General features: G+C 38.2%; 1 protein-coding gene across 7 annotated transcripts in view; it reads left to right on the top strand.

Moving 5' to 3' along the window:
- Nucleotides 1-24,131, top strand: part of LOC145684212 (E3 ubiquitin-protein ligase RNF19A-like) — a 278,535-nt gene that overhangs the window by 106,249 nt on the left and 148,155 nt on the right. Inside the window, exon 1 of one of the 7 annotated variants that reach the window (XM_081756284.1) lies at nt 5,540-5,783. The exons of 5 other annotated variants lie outside the window; for them this stretch is intronic. The gene's annotated coding sequence lies outside the window, so the exon portion shown is untranslated. Of the gene's footprint in view, nt 1-5,539; nt 5,789-24,131 lie in introns of those variants that run through there. One more of the 7 variants, XM_081756285.1, reaches the window with a different exon arrangement.

The raw sequence follows: 24,131 nt of genomic DNA, 5'->3' as shown, positions 1-24,131 counted from the left end.
AATACTTTTTACACTAACTGTAGGCAAATAATTGTAGAATATGTTACACATAGTCAAATCTTACCTTAAAAGCGCCAGCTGCAGAATACATTTTAATTTTATTTTACATTTCTGATAATTGTTCCAGGAAAGCTGCAACGGTATTTCTACGTCTTCTCCGTAGCGTTTTCAGTATTCCATTCCCATTTCTGCATTTTCTATACTAAGAAACTCGCATAAAATTTTGCAACGAGATAATTACAGATTTAGTCATATTTAGAGTGGAATGTATGTTCATATAACAATTGGTGTAATTTGCATGTGCATTTTTTTTTATTTCTATGTATTGGATAATTGAAATGTTACTTTTTCACAGCTTCACGAAATCTCCTATATTTTTTCGGCGTGATTTCCTATATTTTTTTTTCTTTAGCATTGGAAAGCCTACGATATTGTACGAGTGTAAAATCAAATAGAGAAAGTCGATTCTGTATAAGACTACAAACATATTTTACACTGAAAATAATGACTATTATCAAGACTTCTCGAAGGGAGTCTGTTAGGATGTATATAAAAAATGCCAGAGCACCATTCATGTTGTAGGACTCATCTGGGCCCGAATAACAGGCCACGAAATTTAAATTCGGGACCTCCTGTGTGCGAATCGGGACGCTATCCTTTGACCTACCTGCTGGGTAAATTTATTTCTTTGAATATTCTCAAGAAATTAGTACGTACTTTTGGGTATTAGGGGGCCGCGGTGGCTCAGTGGTAGAGCGTTCACCTCTGGTGCTCGGGGCCCCGGGTTCGATCCCAGCCCCGCCAAGTGAAGTTTGTGGTGGACAAACACCGTGTGCGTGGGTTTCCTCGGGTTCTCCCGTTTCCTCCCACTTTCTTCATTCCACCATTTCATTTCATTCATTACACATCATCACCGTCTCCTTTAACCTAACCGGCATAACCGTGGGACGTGAAACTCAGATTTCAATTCATTTCATTTTGGGGGAGAGGGGTATTAGGTACAAACATAATTATTTTAACACAAGATTAGATAAATTGCATGCTACTTGAAGGCAAGTCGGCATTTCTTGATACGGAAGTAAAATATTGCGTATTCTAGAATGAGAACAATTGAAGCTGATTTGTCAACGGGACAGTCCCGTGTATACGGACGTATGGGAATTTCGCAATTAAGTGATCAGTTAGATGCAGTAATTGATTTGTACAGCTATGGCGTCTTATGTTCATCTGGAAGATAATCAGGGTCAGGTTATTTGTTTATTGAATTTATTCGTCGTTGTGTGTGAATCGTACTAAGAAAGGTAATTACGTTTTTTAAGGCATACTTACTCAGATTCTCCAGAATATTGAGAATTTAGAGAAAGTTTGGTACTGGCTAAAAATCTTAGTCAAGTTTTGGGAGATAATACGGTTTATATTGACGGTATTCTTACTTTTATTCGTGATGTTAGAATAGTATATATGTTCTGAGGTTTTTCTTTTTAGATTTTTTTCGGTCGTGTGTTATTATTGCCATTTCTGTTATTTTCTTATACAATACGTATTTAGTTTTTAGCTTTTTTGCGACTTGTTTTTAATTTTAATGTATTTTTTGTTATCTTGTTGAATACATACTTCAGCTGTACTTCTTTAGAAGTGTTATAGTAAGTTTTATAGAAGTTTTATAGCCATATTGTGCAAATAGGCGTACTGCTAATTTAACGTCGCATGTTATGCCCTTTAGGCTAAGGGAGACGATTAAAGCAAGTGAATGATGATGAAAGAATTAGTGGAATGATGATTTAGGGTTTAGATTTCTGGACTTTCGGCATATATGGCTATTTACCCGTCACGTTTTGAGGGATGACGTCCCTCGGCGAACACACAATCCGGGGAAAGGGAAGAAAGGAAGTGTCCTGGGACCTATAAGTTAGGTACTACCCCGCCATTTGCCTGATGTGAATGAGGAAAACCCAGGAAAACCTCATGCAGGGTGGCTGGCTTGAAAAAAGCGTTTTACGCTTTTTCGACCGAGTGCCTCCACCGGAAATCGAACCCGGGACCTCTCGCATCGAGGGCGAGAGCGTTAGTGACTACGCTACGGTAGTGGAATAAGAAAGTGGGAGGAAACGGGAGTAGTCCGAGAAAACGTACGAGCACAATGTTATCCACCACAAACTTACTTGGCCGGGAATCAAACTAGGAACTCCGCGCATCAGAGGTAAGCACTCTACCATTGAGCCACCTGCCCTCGTTGGCACGCTTCTCATGTTCACATTAAACTGTAATTAGTCAATGAAATAGTAGAGCTTTCCATTTCTGTTTTATCACTAAGTATGGAATGCATTATTATTATTATTATTATTATTATTAATGTGGAAAATAACAGATAACGCGTCTTTGAGCCAGCTTGGAATCGAATCTTAGTCTTTCGGTGCATAACAGTACACAGTGTTCGAAGTGGGTCGGTATATGCCGGTATGCCATCCGCCACTTCTTTATGCCATTAATTTTCATACCAGCATTTTTAGAAGCAAAAAAAAAAAGTCTATAGCAGTACCGGTATATTAATTCTATTCATATGGAATTAACATTCCAGAATGAAACAACTATTGCCGTATTTTCATCGAGTTTAAGAAAAAAAAGAGAAACTAGAGTTGCAGATTTATTAGTTGATCCAACCACAACTGTCATCCTATATTACTTTATTTTATTTATTTATTTTATTTATGGTTACATATAGATCACAACAGGTATATTACCTAATGATAGTGACCTAGTCAGTTTGTACATAGTTAGAGCATGCAAGAATTCACTTATATAATTGCAAATACACATTTATAGATATGACCATTTTAATTAATGAATCTTCAATAGGATTTCACAATAGTTCTTAGAGAACGGTCATTTATATTAAATATGTCAAGTTCAGGATTACTTTCAGCATAGGAGTTAAAAATATAACACATTCTCCTAATAGGTGACATGTATAGCGTATTTGTTCTAGCAGTAGGTAAATGAAAAGTAATATTTCTAGGACGCGTGCGTTTACATGGAACATGTAATTCTAACTGGGATAGTAAATACTCAGAGTCTATATTATTTTGCAATAATTTCATTAAGAAAATCAAAAATTGGGTGGTACGTCTATCTTCGAGAGATGAGATATCGTGTTTACGAAGGAGGTCGGTATATTTTTCGAATTTTGGATATAGTCCCGTTTCCTTATAAGTACCTCACAAAACGAGATTGAATCGCTTCAAAACGTGTTTTGTTTTTCTGACTGTTGGGTTGCCATATGATTGAAGAGTACTCAAGTTTGGATCTAACGTAACTATTGAACAGGGTTTTAAGAACATTAGTATTTGAAAAGTCAAAGCCAAGTCTGATTACGAAGCCGAGGTTTCTGTAGGCTTCACTAACAATGCGATTGATATGCTTGTTGAAGGAAAAGTTGGAGCTAATAGTGACCCCTAAATCAGTTACAGTGTCCACTCTTTGTACAGGAGTGTTGTTTATACTGTAATTAAATATGAGATTATTAGTTTTCTTAGTGAATGTAATAACGTTACATTTTTTAATGTTAAGATTAAGTTTGTTCGATATACACCAAGTATGTAGTGCGCTTAGATCTTGTAGTGCGAGAGCATCGGAGGGCTGGAAATTCTTCGATAGAGTTTTACATCATCAGCAAATAATAATTTAGTACAATTTGGTAGCACATTTGGGAGATCATTTATAAAGATTAAGAATAATAATGGACCAAGGTTTGAGCCCTGAGGGACCCCTGACGTTACAATGAAACTTGGAGTTGTTATATTTTTATAAATTATATGTTGTCTGCGATGAAAGAGGTATGACATTAGGAATTGTCTAGCTTCGAGAGTGAAGTTGAATGAAATAAGCTTGTTCAATAAAATATCATGATCCAGTGTATCAAAAGCTTTACTGAAATCCGTATATATTGCATCAACTGATTGCATTACGTAAAATGTTCTATGTAAAATAACATACCAGAGCCTATGTTCAATGTATCATCTCGGTATTTACGTGGTATCATCATCATGAAGTTTTCTGCCATTGTTCGCAGATCACTTGCTGCAACTGAAGGTGGCTTCCATTCTCCACGGTCTTCCACTAACCTCTTCGTCTTCAGGTACTATTTCTCTGTTTTGATATCGTCCATTAATTGTAGTCTCCTTTCCCTCTCTTTCCTGTCACCATACCCTCTAGCACGTCCCTCATGATACATTAGCCAATGTCCAAACCAGTTTATCTTTCTCTTCATAATGATATCTAAAATTGTACTTTTCTCCTCTACGATTTCTAACACCCTCTTATTTGTTTTCTGCTTGACCCAGCTAATTTTTCAATTCTTCTCTACACCCACATTTTGAAGGCTTCCAGTCGTTTTTAATCATTTTTGCGTAATGTCCATGTTTCTGACCCATTCAGTACAGTACTCTATTCGAAACATTGTATAAGTCTTTTTCTCAACTCCTTATTCAAGGTCCCGCAAAAAAGTCCTTTCTATCTCCTAAAGTCATCTTTCGCCATTCCTATCCTTGCTTTTATTTCACGTTCACACTTCATGTTATCACTAATAATACTACCCTGGTGTCTATAGGCAAGGATAAGTCATAGAAAACCATAGTCAAGATGCCCGGCCTGAGATTCGATCGTAGGACCTCCCGAATCACAAACCAACGCTCTATTACATTATTATACCAGCGAGAAAATTAGTTTGTCTGTTTTAGTGCTAGAATTCACATTTTATTGGACAGTATAGTTGGAATATTGAAGTACAAAAATATACCTGCACTTCTAATTTTTCATTTCGACCGGTGCATACACATCAATTGAGCTTACCAATGCCACGAGGAATAGCTTCATATTCATAGAGAACTGACCGTGATAACGATAGAACATCCCAAACCAAATGGGATTCTGGTTTCGGTTTTTCTCAGTGGTCAGATTATGTTCTTGCAGTATTTGGTTTACAGATGCAGGTAATGTGCATTTAAGATAACTCGTATCGCATAACTTGATATACCATTGTGAGAACAGAGCTATTTTTAATAAGTGACTGTACAGTACTATCTGTATATGTTTTGGGCGGAAACTTGTTTGTTAATGTTGACTTCTTAATCTGTGAGGCCAAAATGTCATCAGACCTAATTGATAAATATTTCAGTTAACTACTGCTTCTGTTTTGATCTTAACGCCAAACCATTGTATGTTAATTTTCATGGTAAAAAATGTAAGCTAGGTGTCACCGTTGAATTAATGTCACTGCTGAGTAATACAATTGTATTCATTTCAAACTGTTTTTTCTTCAAATAGGATACATCGGTAAATATTTTTAGAACTTGTCAATGAGTGTTTGTGTGAGTGGGTGTGTATTTAGAGAATTTAATCTAATGAAACATGTGTTGCGGAAAGCTGTACATGTGTAAAGGGCGAATGCATTCTTAGAGCACGAGTCATAGTTGCAGGTGTGTTGTGAAAGGAAACAGACGTGATGAGGACATTAACCATTCGTTAGTAGCCACACTTGTATCATGGGTAGCGGTATAGCTTGCGAGTTCGTTTGTTCGTAAGTCCAGTAGATAGCGTACAGATAACGTTCAGTAAATTTTAAAATATTAATCATTATTTGTTCGTACTTTCGGCTTGTGTAGCTGTGTTGGAAATTTGTAGTGAAAAGTTTTGCAACGAATTCCCACCGTTTCGTGAAAGTGTAAAGTGATTTAGTGAGTTACGGTGTGTTGAATTTAATTGGACAATATAATCGAGGAATCGAGGTAAGGTAATTATTTTGATTTTTTTTTCTATAGTCACATTGGCTTAGTGGTAGTTCTGATTCTCTGTTTTATGTCCTTATGTATGCAACACCGAGGTTATGAAGAGTAAAGCGTATTATTAACGTGAGTTCCGAACCATAAGCGAGGTTTCGAACCTGGTGCAGTTGACATGTGCACCATAATACATCTTAAGAGTCTGACAACTAAAAATAATACAAAATTTACCTTTTTGTTTTGCATGTTTTGGTTATAGTTAAGGAGCCGTACTTCCCATTTAGGGAAGGACGAGAAACGCCATACTTTCAGGAATTATTCATTGACTATCTAGGATGCTAAAAAGCAGGTAATAGACTGAGTTCTTGCCCTTGTACTTAGGGTGTTTAGGTAGTGCAACAGTAAGATGTATCCTCGTGCACGGGAGATGAGAAGTAGCTGTTCTTAACTATTACCATAATTGTATTTAGTTTGTAATAAAATACGGATGGCATTTAGTATCTCTCGTTTCATACTTCCAGAACCGAGTACCTTGTTTTTGTCTAAATTGTGATAAAGATAGAAGTACAAGGGCCCTAGGGGCTTCTAACTCCCTTCGGTAGCTGTCCCTAGCTCAGCTACATTTTGTAAAGTAACACACTGTAAATCTTATATGTGCAAGATTGGGGGAGATACTCAGCCTAAAATAGTTTTAACATAGAGTTATTAAAATTAAATAATAATGTTATTTAAAAAGTAGTTCACAGGATACCAAGACATGATACGTAATCAAATGCAGTTGAATTCGTTCCTCTAGTCTCTCTGAACGTAGATTTTGGGGGAGTTGTTTGAAAATTCTTCAGGTTCATAATAATTTTCTGTGGTAGAAAAACATTATCTATAATTATGGTAAGTTGCATTTCATTATCTCCTTTTCACTTGTGAAAAACAAGCAAAATAAAAATGGTAAATATTGTATTTTTAGTAAGTCAGGCTCTTAAGTTTTTTATACACTATTCCCCACCACATTATCTAGCCTTCAAGAGAACTGATTACAGAATCACATCACTGCTGTTACACGCTTAGTGATAGACATTATTTCTGGTGCGAGGATCCCTGGTTCGATCCCAGGCTAGTGTGATGGACAACCTTGTGTCCTCAGTTTTTTTTTTTTTTTTTAAATATTTTCATGTTAGACTAATTCTTCCATAATGACTCATTCCTTTAACTTAAACTCATATTGCTAGGACGTCTAATTGCATATTTATTACTAGTAGAATTAAATATTTAAAACACCCAGTGAACCAATTCAGTCCTCTTTTAAAATAGCTTGATTGAAAGAAATGCTTGTTGAATTGTAAGGTTGTCCTTAACACAATTGGAATAATAAATTCTTTTTGGAGCAGCTGAAAAACATTTCATTCTCATTAGTGTTTTCTGTTGAATTGACCTAGTCCCGTTTTATCTTGTGCTCTGTATTTTCTCCCCTTCCAAGATGACACAGCAATAAATCATTGAGCAGAACTCGCATTTTTTGGCAACGAGCATAGCTAGTAAAATGAATGAAGTCATTCGTCTATTTATGTGAAGTGGTGAGGAGAATTTACTGGAACGCTTTATAATGTAAGCAATTAACATCTGTGTCATTCTTTTTTCTGGATCAAGTTTACGTTCTGTATGAATGATTCAATAACAGATCGAAAATAAACACTTTAAATATACTTGCAGCTGCATTACTCAAGGTAAAAAGATGTTTAGGTATGATTTGCTTCGAAATGAAGAATTATTTTCAGGATCTTTTACCAAACTTAGGTGTTAACGTGGTAATAGAAATTACTAGCATGGCTGATAACATTTCGAAACTACAAGGAAGTTTTTGTGTATTTATTTATTTAGCAGTAGCAATTAACGTTTCTTTCAGGGTTACGGGGGATACAGTGCCACTGTTTATCTCCCTGTTTTGTTTTTATTTTTTTGTTAATTTTATTGAATAACAATGCAGGAAAACACAAATATAAAAATGGGGTAGTATCTACAAACTGCTATGAAACAAGCCAATACCTGTTTCCAAACCTTTCCTTATGGACTAGAAATTTTGATATTTTTTTTTTTCTTTTACATTGTTAGATACTTATACACTATACGAAGGATCTTCAAAACAATTTAGTTCATCTAACAGCATTTCCTCTCTATACAGTGAAACCTCATAAGAGACCTCCTGCGGACAATCTTTTTGTCCCGGTTTAAAAAAAAAAAAAATGCGTATTGTGGAAGACGACCACCTGCGATACGGACATGGACAGTCCTCTTTTCGCTTCAGCGTCTTAGAGCCTTTATATTTGAATTATGCCTCTTCTGGCACTGCTGTCGATGTAGGTTTTCCCGTACCTCCCCCGAAAAAGGAGCGACAAGTTGCTGTGGCCGAGATCCTTCAATAATTGGATACGGACTGGGTTCTTTCCCCAAAGCAAAGGGAAGAATTCCTCCGTAAGAGGGCAGCGGGGCTGGCGCCGAAGGATTCGTATGTTTCATATATTTTCCGAGGGCACACTTGAACTAGAAAGACCCTAGTAACCTCTTCATAGCAGACATGAATTATTCTCAGCCCGTGTATTTAGTACTGAAAATACTTGCTGCAATTTCAAAATACGTCTTTAACTGATTCTAACTAATCCACGAGTTACAAAATTCTACAATCAGAAACTAGTGTCTGCAGAAGCAGTCCCGGGTTCGATTCCCCGCCGGGACACATGGTTGAGCAGATGTAAAAGCCTTTTCAAGCCAGCAATCCTGAGTGAGGTTTTTCCTGGGGTTTCCTCAATCGCACCAGGCAAATGCTGATATGGTACCTAATATGCAGGTCTCCCAGGGCGCTTCTTTCCTTCCCCGGATAGTATAATGGTCGAGAGACATCATGCTTCAGACGTGATGGACTTAAAGGCCATAGGTGCTGAAGGCCCAGAAATATGCTTCCTAATTTACACTGTTAGCAGGATTACGTGGTAGATAACTACTGCAGTTTTTCCTCCAAGAAACGCATAAACTGTCATGATTGGTTAGCTGTCTAAATTTTCAGTATTTAATAATAATAATTTTGCATATTCTTATTAGGTCACTTTCACTTTCCATACAGGCAGTATGCGAATATTGAAATATAACTTGTAATTGAGAAGAAAATTATATATATAATATTCACACCAATAAAACACCTTTGCAGTAATTTGAACGCTGATTACAGCATTTCGAGAGTAGCCTATATAGATAGTTTTAAGTAATGTATTTAAACTGCATACAATTACAACTTGAGTTATGAGTAATCTAAATTTATGTATCCTTCCTTTGAAGAACACCCCTCATTTGCGGACAAATTATCCTGTCCCATCGTTGTTCGTTATTGAGAGGTTTCGTTATATTTTTAGTGTTCTTTAACTGGCGAGAACTCGTGAGGTTTGGATCCCATGTTAAGCTGTAGGTTGACGTGCCGTATACCGTTTCTTCTGAAAGGGACGCTAAACCCCAAATTCAATCCAATCCAACCCTAATGCTCTTTAAATGGCTTGCACTCACGCCTGGTGTGAGAAATCTCTGATTTGATGTCAGGACATGGAGTTTATAATAAACAACATCGTGTCCATGGGTTTTCTCGTTGTGGTCCCGTTTTTTCTTATATTTCATTTCGAATTTGAATGAAGGCACTTGAATAGTGAAATAATAATAATAATAATAATAATAATAATAATAATAATAATAATAATAGTAAGGGAGTAAGATGGGGCGCTTGTTTTGTGTTTGTGTATAATATTGTGTATAGTCGTATTGTTTATTTTGCTTTTCATACAGATAATTAACGATCCTTGATTAAATACTGCATGCTCTATGAGGATCTAGGAACATGGGTGGGGATGTAGGAGGTAGGGTGATTCAGTGCACGGATTTCTCGGTGTACTGTAGTTACAAGTGATTTAATTTAATTATTTAGTTTAGCGTCCATTTCAGCTGCAAGGCTATATGAGACGGAAGTACAGCTTAACGTGGAATCCAAACCACATGAGCTTCCACCGGGAATCTAACCTGGGTTTTCCACACGAGAGGCGCGTACGCGAACCGCTTAGCCACGAAGAAGCCCTACTGTGAGGTGCTAGGTGGCCAGAGCCGAAGCTACTATTTACCTAACGACACCAACACAAATAAAAAAAAAAATGTTGAAGGAGAGTGGCTGGGAATATTTAATTAACTGAAGATTTACATAAAATGCAAATATCAGAAATATTATAAACGTAGTTATTTATTCCCTCTTGGAGATTAGGTTCTCTCCTGTCAGGGCTGCCACTCTCTTATGAATTCGGTAGAGCAAATATAAATTATTTCTGTAGAACAGCAGATCTCAGGGCCATCTGCATAACCACCATGTTCAAGGATGCTATAAATAGTGAGTCTGTAATAAGTTTCAAAGTTATGTTAAAAAAAAAAAATCTATAATATAAATTTTACAGGTAGCAGCCTGTAAATGATCTCACTATTTCATGGTTGTTAGTTGTTCTTTTGGGCAGTATTCTCTCTCTGAGCCCCATGCAGAGAGATGGTCAACATACACAATCAAGGGGAAACCGTCTCCTTGAATCACACTCCTGAAACAAAATTGACATTAGTGCAGGTACTCACCCTACAGCAATTGAATACACAGTTGTTCCGGTAAGAGCTGACAGATTTATTTTCCATGAAGAAAACAGACATCTCAACCATGGTAGATGAGATGATATCACTCATTATACACTAATTCTTTTCACCTTTCTAGTACACTATCACATGAAACACATAACTTATTATTTGATATATATTTGATATTTAACACACTTAAAAAAAAAATAAATGAATGAGATTAAACTGATAACTTGAAAAGGTCTGTCTGACCTTTAAAAATAAAAAAAACTTTTATAGAAAATATTTATACAATTATTTTTATCTCCTCATAATTATCTAGTTTCTCGTCTCTAACAGTTCTAGAGGAGAGATGTATTAAAATATCGAAGCAACATATTTCACTATTATTTGTTACCTAAACCACAGAGTGAAGATAAAAAAAATAAAGAGAATTTTAAATTCTAACGCACTGTTCCAAAATGTTACTCGACGTACTCAAAGTTCCAATTCACTGACACAGTCTCCTCCAAGATGATCATTCCACCACGTGAAAATGTTCTGCTAGAAGATAAGGTACACTGAAAGTGAAGCATTCTATAAAGGAATGTTCAGTAGCTCCAATTTCAAACAAGCAAATGGTTACTTGTAAGCCTTGTGCTAAAACGTCCAAGGACAGGCCTAGTATAATAGCGTTACTAGCCTTGGCGTTATATCTCTAATTGAGATATGTAACGATATATATATTTCTCCCATATTGGGGAAACTGCAATTGTCCCATATTAACTCTGGGGTTGTGAAGAGATTTTATGGTAAATGATCTCCACTGAGGGTCCTAAGCACTCAGCGAATGGAGAATAATTAATATTAACTTTCAATGTTAAGCTTCATTTTTCACTGAATATAATAGCACCACTGACGTATAACTAAGAATAGTTTAAGTTATACACTGTTTGTCACTGTACTATTTCATGTTCTTCGAGGAAATTTGTACAACTCACTCGCGATACTGTAGTTCACAGGACAAATCCCGGGGAACCGAAATTGTTCTCACCGCGTCCTGGGTCTTGAACTCTGTATTGGAAGTCGGATGACTTCCTTTAACACTGCAAAACTACCTCTTGTTACTACACGAGTCTAGCTTCAACTGCCTCGTTCTCCACGGAAAACGAGTATATGTTTTGGGCAAAACACAGGAAACGAAGAAACTCGCTTCTTCCACCACCCTTTGACAAAGGGTTCATGCCTTGCGGCGAATATTGCGGGTGGTCTCCCGTGTCAATGCCCTTCTTCCAGCTACCATCCGTAGCCAACTTTACCTTTCTTGGCTGATACGTGCTGCCCCTCCCTGATAGCGGACAACACGGAAGCTTATTGCTCACAGCAGAAACTATGTATGATTTCCGCCTACTTTTGTTTTCCTTTGCTAGTTACATATGAATGAAATACAGAAACATATGATATTACACATAAAAATAAAGTTTAACATACAAGGATTACATATTGATACAATTTATTAACTGACATCTCTCCCAGAAGCAGCATTCTACCCAATTACTGTGGCAGTCGTTCAAACCGTCTGCTTACTAATGCAGCCATGCTTTCTTGGAGAGAGATTGAAGGAAACATCATTGTAAATAATTTAATTTTCACAAAACAAGATCTAAATGTCTTGCTCGATAAGGGAAACACGTTGTTAAAAATAAACAGAATTTTATGCGGTCTTTCCAAGAACGATTATAGCTTAGTACGTAAATATTAATATTAAACACATAAAATGAGTCAAATTAAAGTATACATTTTCAAATTGGTGTTGCCTACTGGGAACCTAGCAAGAGGCTCGCTAGCCAGGTTACTGGTTTTTGGTGAACAAGGGGGGAGGAAGAGACGCTGACGCTGGATGCAGTGGAAGTCACACGTATAGAAACCAATATTTTCACATGTAGACGTGAAAAAGTTTATGACATTTTAAACAATAAGAACTCCGTGTTTCAACACATTGTATCAAACCCAGTGTAAATTCACCAACGGAAGTCTCTAGGCTACTTCCTGGGTATACAATACTTATTTAGTTTCTATTCTGGGTGTTTCTTTCCGTGTTGAGTTGAGATAGACCTCCCAACCTGTAGTATAGGCGACAGTCAGTCGGGAAAGAAAAAAAAAAAAACACTTTTTCAGCTCTAGCTCTCATCCAAGCGTTCTGAAAATCAAGTATGAAACTTATAGATTCTCCTCATTTCCTCTTTAATTAATCCTTCATCTCTGATTTTATATTCATTTTCTTCCAGCATCCCCTGTTAGTTATGCATTATGCAACAACGATGTAATTATATGCAACCCATTAGTACATTATATAAGCTTATAAATGGAGTAAAACACAATGAAATAAATACAATATATTACAATATTGTATTAATATTTACGTACTAGGCTAGGTGTTTCACACATCAATACTAATAATATCCAATAAATATGCACAGAATATGCTAATATTCAGCAAATAATTAAATCACAAATTATCCTATTTACATATTCATATGCAAATGTGCCCCTCATCTGCATTTTGATATGCAGATGATGTAGACGGGCATCGGCCCTCTACATAAATTTCCCCCCTATGATTCTAGGTGCTGTACTTTCTAGTACAGGACGTAGATCATACGGAGGGCACATTTTCGTTCCTGAAATATTAGAATTTCACAATACATCCAAGGTTAAAAAAAAAAAACAATATAAAACACTGTTAAACACACAATAAACATAATAAATGCAAAACAATAATCAAAAGCTAAATAAGAGAATTCAGTGTTCCCTGAATTACATGAATATAAATGACATAAGTTCCCAATACATACACTCACACTCATACACTGAAATATACACTAACACTATCACTATATACACTAGTTGTCACTTCCGGTTGCGTGATGCTATCACTGTGTGAATGTTTTTCTCTCTCTTCTTCTTCTTCTGTGTTAGTTGGGAACAACGGATGGAGAACTTCTGAGTTTTCTAGCTGGAACATCTATTAGATTGTAGTTGACAGTGAAGGAACGCAGTTCCTTTATGTTCTGTGGTGTTCTATTATCCAACACCACCTTCACTTTCGCCGGATCTTTGCCGATACCGGATTGCGAAAGATGGAAACCAAGTATGTTAAGTGATTTTCTCGCAAAATTACACTTTTTCAGCCTGAGAGTTAGGCCGCCCGCAGTGAGTAAACCCAACACTCTGTCGAGGTGTACCAAATGATCTTCGAAGCTCCTGTCGGCTAGAATTAAATCATCTACATAAGCGCCGCAGTACTCTCTAGCTTCTGATCCAATTATCATATCTAATGCTCTTACGCAAGAAGCAAGGCTCTGTTTTGTCCCAAACGGTAGTTTTTGAAAAACATATGAAATGCCTTCATGTAGGAACCCAAGATACTTCTGGTCACTTTCCTTGACCTTAATTTGTAAAAACATCTCAGTTGCATCCACGCAGCTGAACCAAGAGTTGTCGCAAATATCTTGGAGAACAGATAGGGGTGGCATAGGTCTGTCAGAGAGATCCCCTGAAATTTTAGCCAGAGCTCGGCCATCTATACAGACACGAATACGTCCATCGCTCTTAGGTGTCACTACCAGAGGGTTTATAAAAGCAGTAGGCATCTTTTTGATCACACCCCAGGCCTCCCAACGCGAAATTTCATTCGATACTAAATTTCTGAATTTCTTCGGGTAAGGATACAATTTAGTTTTTATAGGACGTTCGTCCGTTACTCCAACCTCGTGCTCGTAGTTAGTTATGCAACCTGGCTTGATATCAAAAAGCGCCTGGTGCTTTAAAAGAACAGCTTTCAAACTCTCTCTTTGTGAGGCTGAGAGATCTGAGTAGTTCGCGACAAAATCTTCTATATCTGAATGGGAGGCACGTGTGTTCACTTTACGCCACTCTTCTGGTGGGAAAACATGAACTGCCATTACTTGGGCACTTGGGAATCTCCCATCATCCAAGTTCGGGGCGCGAGCAGCCTTTTCTCTGCAGGTCTTATGCTCATCCTGTGCGCTAACCCGTATGGCCTTCCGTCCTTCATCTGACGGGGAAAAATTACACTCAAAATTATCTAACTCTTCAATGAAACTATATGGTTTCTCGCACTCACCATTCAATTCTAAACATCGAACTACTAGATCCTCAGTCTCGCATTCTACAGATCTAAATTTGACTTCTACATCATGAGGATGTTTGAGATGTAGAAGGCCAGTATCATAATCTAACACGGCACGAGATTCTGTAAAGAAGTTGGAACCTAAAATCAAAGATCTATTCAGATCTGATATAATGATGCCTAATGTATGAAATTCCTTCCCATGTATCTGAATGACTAACAGCGTCTGGCCTATGATCGTCGCTGATTTACTTCCGAAAGCAGACGTAACCCGTATATTCTTAGCACTCAAAAATGCGGGTGTGGGGTGGCTATTTGAGACGGAGTCCCAAATTTCTTTAGAGATAGCAGAACAAGTAGCTCCTGTATCTAATAATGAATTAACTTCCTTTCCAAACAAAAGTACATTAATCTCTGGTAGTGAGATGACGTTATTACTGGGTAGTTCTTCATCACTTGAATCGAATAAATTCTTAAAAATGCCATTGGCCTCTTCATATACAGCCCTATCTAAATCGATGTGTTCTCCTGTCCTACTTAACAAGGTTAACTTATTTTTGAACATGCCTTCACTAAAATGCTTCTTTGCTATTATATCTGAACAAATATTACAATTTTCTTCTTCTTTTTCTACTACATTGTCAAAAATCTCTTTCACTGCGGTTTCACACGTATTATCATATAAATGAATATTTTCTACATTTTCTTCTAAGTTACGCACATACTTGGAATTTTTATTTGTCAACTCAGATGTACTCGTGTTCTCCATAGTCATCCTACCGTTGTCCAAAGTACATGCGGACAATCCTCATTCTCTGGGAGCAGAAGAAGAGGATTGGTTATTCCTGGTCATGTTATGATTCTGACTGGTAGGAGGAGGTGCTCGGTCATAGTGCTCCAACAGCTGGATTTCCTGGTCCTCGTGACGGAAAGAATTTCCCTGCTGTCTATCCGTTTGGCGCATCCCTCCCCTCCTACCTCGGGCTCCACGAACGTTGTTGTTGTGAGAGGAGTGGGAGTTCCCCCCACGTGACCAGCCAGACGACCCACTTCCGCTGCTCTGGTGGCGAGGTGGGGATCGCTGGTGGTTGTTGTTTTGGTTCGTGGTTTGCTGTCTCTTTCTCTGGTAAGGACGCTGGTTTTCTCTCGTTCTATTCTTTTTACGAGCAGCGTGTTTACCACTGTGGCCAGAGGGGTTATTGTCCTCGTTTCCGATGCTCACTTGGAGCATGTTGACCCCTTTCCTCTGGTTACCCTGAAAGAACTGGTCGCGATTCGTCATCGACGACTGCAGTTCCTGAACAAGATTTAGAAGCTCGGCTATTGTCTTTGGGCGAGAAGAGACTATCGCCCTAAACAGCCAGTTCGGGAAATGACGCGGAAGTACCTTTAACAATGTCGCGTCAGACATCCTCGGCTCTAAAATACTGTTTTTATGTAACAAATCCAGCAGATATTCTGCTGGGGATTTGTGTACACGAGTGTCGAAGTGGGAGGTGAGGATCGTTGCCCTAAGATTTGCCAGTCGCTCCTCACTAAGATAGCACTGTTTAAAGTTGTGTACAAAGTCATCGTATGTATGGATCTTGTTCCGGTTCACTTGAAACCATTGGTAGCAAGTATTACGGATCGCTCGCGGTATGAAGCTGAGCCTCATCTCGTCCGGTACCCCAGTGACCTCAAAGTACCGGTCGAGATCTTGGAGAAAGTTGTATGTTTCTGTCTCAGATTCGTTCCCTGAATACACTGGTAAGGTGACATCCCTGTGTATTAGTCCAAAGGCTGTTGCTAGGTGTTGTCTCGTCTCATGATTGCATGAGCGAGACGTCGACGGGACAGGTTCTGTCTCGCGGGAAGTAGCGAGGTTCCCAGGTTGAGAACCAGGCAGATCGCGACTCGAGATGTCATTTGGTGACGTTGGCCTTTCCTGTGTGCCGGAGACAGAGATGTTAGCGAGTCTCCCTTCTATCACCTCACTGGTCTCCTTCTGGATGGAGCTCTTCCACTCCTCCATCTTCTTCTCGAGCTGAGCACACACGTCATGAACGGTCTCTTGCATCTGTTGGATGCTGCCGTTACATTCTGACCTGATCTCATCGAGCGGCGTTTCCTGCTCTAGTTCCCCTCGGATCCTTGCTAATTGGGAAGTGAAATTCACTTCCACTCGCCTGACCTGATTATTTAAGGTAAGAGTGGTCTGTTCGACGCGAGACGAGACCTGTCTAACACTCTCAGCAAGTTCTGTGTAATTCTCGTCTAACTGTCTGGCTAAGCTAGAAGCGTTCTCTTGAACTTCGTCAATCCTGCTAGAAGTTTCGGTTACACGCGCCGACAGTTCTTCTCTAGCCTGATGTATTTCCCCCCTAAGATCTGCAGTCGTGAGCTCAAGACGCTCCGTCAGCTGACGCTCACTTTGCTCCAGTCTTGAACTCACAGCCTCCATCTGGAGTTCAAGACGAGCATTACTGGACTCAACTGCCTGTTCTAGTCTCAGATAACTTGATTCTAATGTGTTATTGCTTTCCTCTATTTTCTTTTCTAGCTTTTCCAGACCCTTTGAACTTTCTACTAGCTTTAAATTCAAATCCTCCCTTAGGCTTCTATTATCTTCTTTTAATTCCTCCTTTAGTTTCCTTACATTCTCTTCTTGTTTTAACAAAATCTCCCTGAACATAGCTGCAATAGTCAAATTATTTGAATTATCTATGGTGCTACTCTTATTACTGGCTGTGCTAACCTCATTTTCATTTCTGCTGAATTCTTCGGTTACCTCCCTTTCCTCCCTCAATGGTACTTCCGGTTCCCGACTGTGAACTGGTGGAACGGTTTCTGCCGCATCAGCGTCTCCCACAACGCTGACGGGACGCTCGCTAGTGCTCTGCGCGTCAATAACATTACTATCCTCTGAGAGCTCCCCAGCTCTCTGAGCGAACTCTTCAAAAACGAACTCTTTATCCATGTTTCTTACTCTTCGAGCCTGTGCTCGCGTTATCACCATTAAGAAAAACAACAAACGGGCTTACAAGATTTCTTCCCCCCAAAGTTCAAAATAACTGAATTCTCTTTTAATGTTAAGACAAAAATATTCAAACATAAACAAATTTCAAAACACAAGACACCTACGTTCTTGGAAATTTTCGGGGAGATAAAACCAACATATACCGAAATTTAACACAAGCCGTATGTTGACCATTTGAGTATATAGAATTATACTCTCTTGCCCTTAACGCTGAAGGCGCCACTTATTATGTGGCGCAGAAGCGTGAAGAATCGTGCCCTGCAGCTGGGTAGCCACTTCTTTTTGTGAGGTGCTAGGTGGCCAGAGCCGAAGCTACTATTTACCTAACGACACCAACACAAATAAAAAAAAAAAAAAAATGTTGAAGGAGAGTGGCTGGGAATATTTAATTAACTGAAGATTTACATAAAATGCAAATATCAGAAATATTATAAACGTAGTTATTTATTCCCTCTTGGAGATTAGGTTCTCTCCTGTCAGGGCTGCCACTCTCTTATGAATTCGGTAGAGCAAATATAAATTATTTCTGTAGAACAGCAGATCTCAGGGCCATCTGCATAACCACCATGTTCAAGGATGCTATAAATAGTGAGTCTGTAATAAGTTTCAAAGTTATGTTAAAAAAAAAAATCTATAATATAAATTTTACAGGTAGCAGCCTGTAAATGATCTCACTATTTCATGGTTGTTAGTTGTTCTTTTGGGCAGTATTCTCTCTCTGAGCCCCATGCAGAGAGATGGTCAACATACACAATCAAGGGGAAACCGTCTCCTTGAATCACACTCCTGAAACAAAATTGACATTAGTGCAGGTACTCACCCTACAGCAATTGAATACACAGTTGTTCCGGTAAGAGCTGACAGATTTATTTTCCATGAAGAAAACAGACATCTCAACCATGGTAGATGAGATGATATCACTCATTATACACTAATTCTTTTCACCTTTCTAGTACACTATCACATGAAACACATAACTTATTATTTGATATATATTTGATATTTAACACACTTAAAAAAAAATAAATGAATGAGATTAAACTGATAACTTGAAAAGGTCTGTCTGACCTTTAAAAATAAAAAAAACTTTTATAGAAAATATTTATACAATTATTTTTATCTCCTCATAATTATCTAGTTTCTCGTCTCTAACAGTTCTAGAGGAGAGATGTATTAAAATATCGAAGCAACATATTTCACTATTATTTGTTACCTAAACCACAGAGTGAAGATAAAAAAAATAAAGAGAATTTTAAATTCTAACGCACTGTTCCAAAATGTTACTCGACGTACTCAAAGTTCCAATTCACTGACACAGTCTCCTCCAAGATGATCATTCCACCACGTGAAAATGTTCTGCTAGAAGATAAGGTACACTGAAAGTGAAGCATTCTATAAAGGAATGTTCAGTAGCTCCAATTTCAAACAAGCAAATGGTTACTTGTAAGCCTTGTGCTAAAACGTCCAAGGACAGGCCTAGTATAATAGCGTTACTAGCCTTGGCGTTATATCTCTAATTGAGATATGTAACGATATATATATTTCTCCCATATTGGGGAAACTGCAATTGTCCCATATTAACTCTGGGGTTGTGAAGAGATTTTATGGTAAATGATCTCCACTGAGGGTCCTAAGCACTCAGCGAATGGAGAATAATTAATATTAACTTTCAATGTTAAGCTTCATTTTTCACTGAATATAATAGCACCACTGACGTATAACTAAGAATAGTTTAAGTTATACACTGTTTGTCACTGTACTATTTCATGTTCTTCGAGGAAATTTGTACAACTCACTCGCGATACTGTAGTTCACAGGACAAATCCCGGGGAACCGAAATTGTTCTCACCGCGTCCTGGGTCTTGAACTCTGTATTGGAAGTCGGATGACTTCCTTTAACACTGCAAAACTACCTCTTGTTACTACACGAGTCTAGCTTCAACTGCCTCGTTCTCCACGGAAAACGAGTATATGTTTTGGGCAAAACACAGGAAACGAAGAAACTCGCTTCTTCCACCACCCTTTGACAAAGGGTTCATGCCTTGCGGCGAATATTGCGGGTGGTCTCCCGTGTCAATGCCCTTCTTCCAGCTACCATCCGTAGCCAACTTTACCTTTCTTGGCTGATACGTGCTGCCCCTCCCTGATAGCGGGCAACACGGAAGCTTATTGCTCACAGCAGAAACTATGTATGATTTCCGCCTACTTTTGTTTTCCTTTGCTAGTTACATATGAATGAAATACAGAAACATATGATATTACACATAAAAATAAAGTTTAACATACAAGGATTACATATTGATACAATTTATTAACTGACATCTCTCCCAGAAGCAGCATTCTACCCAATTACTGTGGCAGTCGTTCAAACCGTCTGCTTACTAATGCAGCCATGCTTTCTTGGAGAGAGATTGAAGGAAACATCATTGTAAATAATTTAATTTTCACAAAACAAGATCTAAATGTCTTGCTCGATAAGGGAAACACGTTGTTAAAAATAAACAGAATTTTATGCGGTCTTTCCAAGAACGATTATAGCTTAGTACGTAAATATTAATATTAAACACATAAAATGAGTCAAATTAAAGTATACATTTTCAAATTGGTGTTGCCTACTGGGAACCTAGCAAGAGGCTCGCTAGCCAGGTTACTGGTTTTTGGTGAACAAGGGGGGAGGAAGAGACGCTGACGCTGGATGCAGTGGAAGTCACACGTATAGAAACCAATATTTTCACATGTAGACGTGAAAAAGTTTATGACATTTTAAACAATAAGAACTCCGTGTTTCAACACATTGTATCAAACCCAGTGTAAATTCACCAACGGAAGTCTCTAGGCTACTTCCTGGGTATACAATACTTATTTAGTTTCTATTCTGGGTGTTTCTTTCCGTGTTGAGTTGAGATAGACCTCCCAACCTGTAGTATAGGCGACAGTCAGTCGGGAAAGAAAAAAAAAAAACACTTTTTCAGCTCTAGCTCTCATCCAAGCGTTCTGAAAATCAAGTATGAAACTTATAGATTCTCCTCATTTCCTCTTTAATTAATCCTTCATCTCTGATTTTATATTCATTTTCTTCCAGCATCCCCTGTTAGTTATGCATTATGCAACAACGATGTAATTATATGCAACCCATTAGTACATTATATAAGCTTATAAATGGAGTAAAACACAATGAAATAAATACAATATATTACAATATTGTATTAATATTTACGTACTAGGCTAGGTGTTTCACACATCAATACTAATAATATCCAATAAATATGCACAGAATATGCTAATATTCAGCAAATAATTAAATCACAAATTATCCTATTTACATATTCATATGCAAATGTGCCCCTCATCTGCATTTTGATATGCAGATGATGTAGACGGGCATCGGCCCTCTACACTACTGTAGTTACAAACGAAACATGTTTTGGTATAAAGTAGATTGAGTGTAATGTTTACGATAAGAATTCATTCAATATTATAATTCAATAATTCTTAATACAGCCAAACCTGTCTTTAGCGGAATCGAGCGGGACTGGCAAAAATTTTCATTAAAGTCAGGTTTCCGCTTAATGGAGGTAGACATTTCCTTCTAAAAAATAAAATTCAATTTCATGTCCTTAGATTATGAAAGGTAGTTTAGCAACTCATTCATCAAAAATGTTTCACCACAAGATTCTTTGAAACTGTCTCATGTGTTTTGCGGATGAGCTTCATTCAAAATGTTGCGCGGTATACTCCAGGACAGAAAAAAAAAAAAAAAAAATCTCTTGCATTCTGAAAGTCCTCTGAACCCTTCACTGCTTGTCTTCACGACACATGATTCCTGCTCAATTCCTTTTTTCCAGAACCTTATTTTGTCATTTTCCTCATTTTTGTCGGTTTTCGGTAGTCGTTACACAAGCGGAAGGCAAGTACGCCTACAAAGAAGACTTGACAGCTGACATGCTCTGTAGGACTAGCCGAAAATTGTGCGGGGTGAATATGAGTAGCGGTTAGGAAGGTCAACACTGTCCAGAAAGATTTAACAAAAGAACGAAGAATTTATCGCAGACATTGTAATGTATATGTTTGCCCTCTCACAGGATGTCGAAAAATTTTCTAAATGCTATTGTCCGGAACTCAGAATTTTCCGTTAAAGGTTTATTTTGCTTTCCATTGTCCGCATAACACAGTTTCCGCTTAACGAAGGGACTTTTACACGTTTTTTATTCCAGAATTCATGGGACAGTGAAATATTTCCGTTTAGTAAAGGGCCCGTTGAAGGCAGATTTTACTGTAACTAATATAAACTTTCTCTGTAATTTGCAGAATTGATTACGTGAATAAATTTACTATAGTTCTTTCTTTGTTAATACCTAGCCACAGTAGCCTACCAGTTTGTCACCAATTTCAAAACGTGCTGTGAGGGGCCAAAACTTCTGTATAGGACCAGTTGGGGGGAGGGGGAAGATGGTATTGGCATACCCAGTGTTGTAAAGATAGTTGGGGAAGTAATTGAATGGAAACCATGGCGGATTCCATTTAAGAAAACCATCAATAATGACGACGGGATAGAAATGTGTTAATTATATATCTTCCAACGTATTCATCATCTGGTTGGGAAGATTGCGCACGATATGAGATTCGGGTCTCGTCGCTAAAAGGTTCCTTAAGTGTTGACTCAATTTTTGTTTCGATTGCGAGAGCTCTGTCCCATCTCGTATCTCGTCACGATATCTCTATATCGTCTCATTCCGTCCGCAGCACTTCATTCGTTAATTACAGAAGATAAGCAATAATTTCTAGACACCCTGTGGGGCCGCGGTGGCTCAGTGGTAGAGCGTTCACCTCTGGTGCTTGGGGTCCCGGGTTCGTTCCCAGCCCCCACCAAGTGAACTTTGTGGTGGACAAACACCGTGTGCGTGGGTTTCCTCGCGGTTCTCCCGTTTCCTCCCACTTTCTTCATTTTACCATTTCACTCATCACTCATCATCACCGTCTCCTTTAACCTAATCGGCATAACCGGGGACGTAAAACCCAAAGATTTCGTTTCATTTTTCTAGACACCCTGTAAGGTACGCTGGTGTCGTGACAAATGGTTGGTCACTTCGAAATACGAGTTGGGTACATTGACACTTGTTCTGCCCTGCTGAGTCGTTAGAATGTTAGCGAAAATGTACAGATAGTGTTTGATGAAGTCGTTAAGGTCAAGCACACCAACTCCAATGGACTGCCTCACATGATCCCAAGTTCAGTTCTTTGACACGTAAACATAGCTGCTTAGCTTCCATCTGAAAAATCTGTCAGATTTCAAGAGCAAAAAGTTATTTTCTGTGGTCATCGGTAGTTTATGTATGTATATATAAAGAAACTTCGTTGCTTCGGGTATGTTCGTTCAAGACGACACGGAACATTTTAAAATACCGTGCACGATAGTTTTAAGAGAAGATCTAGTAGTATTTTTATCTTGCTTTTCACGCAACACGCAGATAATTAATTTCGAAGGAACTGAGGTTAGATCATAGGTGAGTACTCATTGTGTGCATGCTTAGCTTTCCTAGTAACTTTCTATGCGTCACTATTAGTTTATCATATAAGTAGTCTAGGAAAGTGTCATTCAGTGTTCCGTAGTTTGTTACTATTTTACCACAGTGAGAGATTGAAAACCATGAAAACGTTGAAAAATCGAAAGTCATAAGAATATTCCGTGGAAACATATCCTCACGGGTCAGAGGAGAACAAAGAGAACGAGAGGAGATCGATAATTTCAAGTATCTGGGAAGTATTGTGACGATTTGATTTTAGTTTAGTTTAGCCTCCCTTTCAGAAGCGAGGCTATATGAGACGTGGAACTACAGCTTAAACGTGGGATCCGAACCGCATGAGCACCCAACGGAAATCGAACCCGGGTCTTCCATGCCAAAGGCACGTACGCCAACCGCTTAGCCACGAGGGAGCTCACGTATTTTAACGAGACGCTTACTGCGCCAAAGAGATCAGGTCAAGAATTGCCATAGCCAAAGAAGTATTAAACAAGAAAAGACCACTCTGAACTAACAGCCTTAATATTGGACTAAGGAAGATGTTGATCAAGTCCTATGTATGAAGCATTCGACTGTATAGTTCAGAAACGTGGATCCTACGGAAGTTAGAGAAGAAATATTAAGAGAGCGTCGAAATGTGATGTTGGAAAAAGATGAGGAAGATAAAATGGTCAGAGGGATAGGAAAGAGGACACTTTTAGTCAACATCTTTCGAAGAAGTTGTCTTGCGAAGAAGTTGTGTTCATCATACCACCATAGAAGGGAAGCGAGGAGTAGGAAGAGTAGAACTGATCTATGATTTGAAAAAATAAAAAAAATAAAAAAATATTGGGAGTTAAAAGAGGAAGTTAAAGATCGAGAAACATGAGAGAAACCTTTCCAGAAAAAAAAAAAAAAATAGTTCCAGGACCTGCCAAAAGCAGAATACATAATAATAATAATAATAATAGTCTGGGAAGTCCGAGGAAATGGTGCAGATCAGGGAAGCTCAGGGAAAAAGACTGGAAATTAGGGAAAGTCAGGGAAGTTTTATATATTTTCTC

The sequence above is a fragment of the Thermobia domestica genome, chromosome 4, assembly GCF_964235325.1.
Source record: "Thermobia domestica chromosome 4, izTheDome1.hap1.1, whole genome shotgun sequence".
In the NCBI taxonomy this organism is placed as follows: Eukaryota; Metazoa; Arthropoda; class Insecta; order Zygentoma; family Lepismatidae; genus Thermobia; species Thermobia domestica.
Note: the sequence above shows the minus strand (reverse complement) of the source record. Positions and strands in the feature narration are given on the sequence as shown.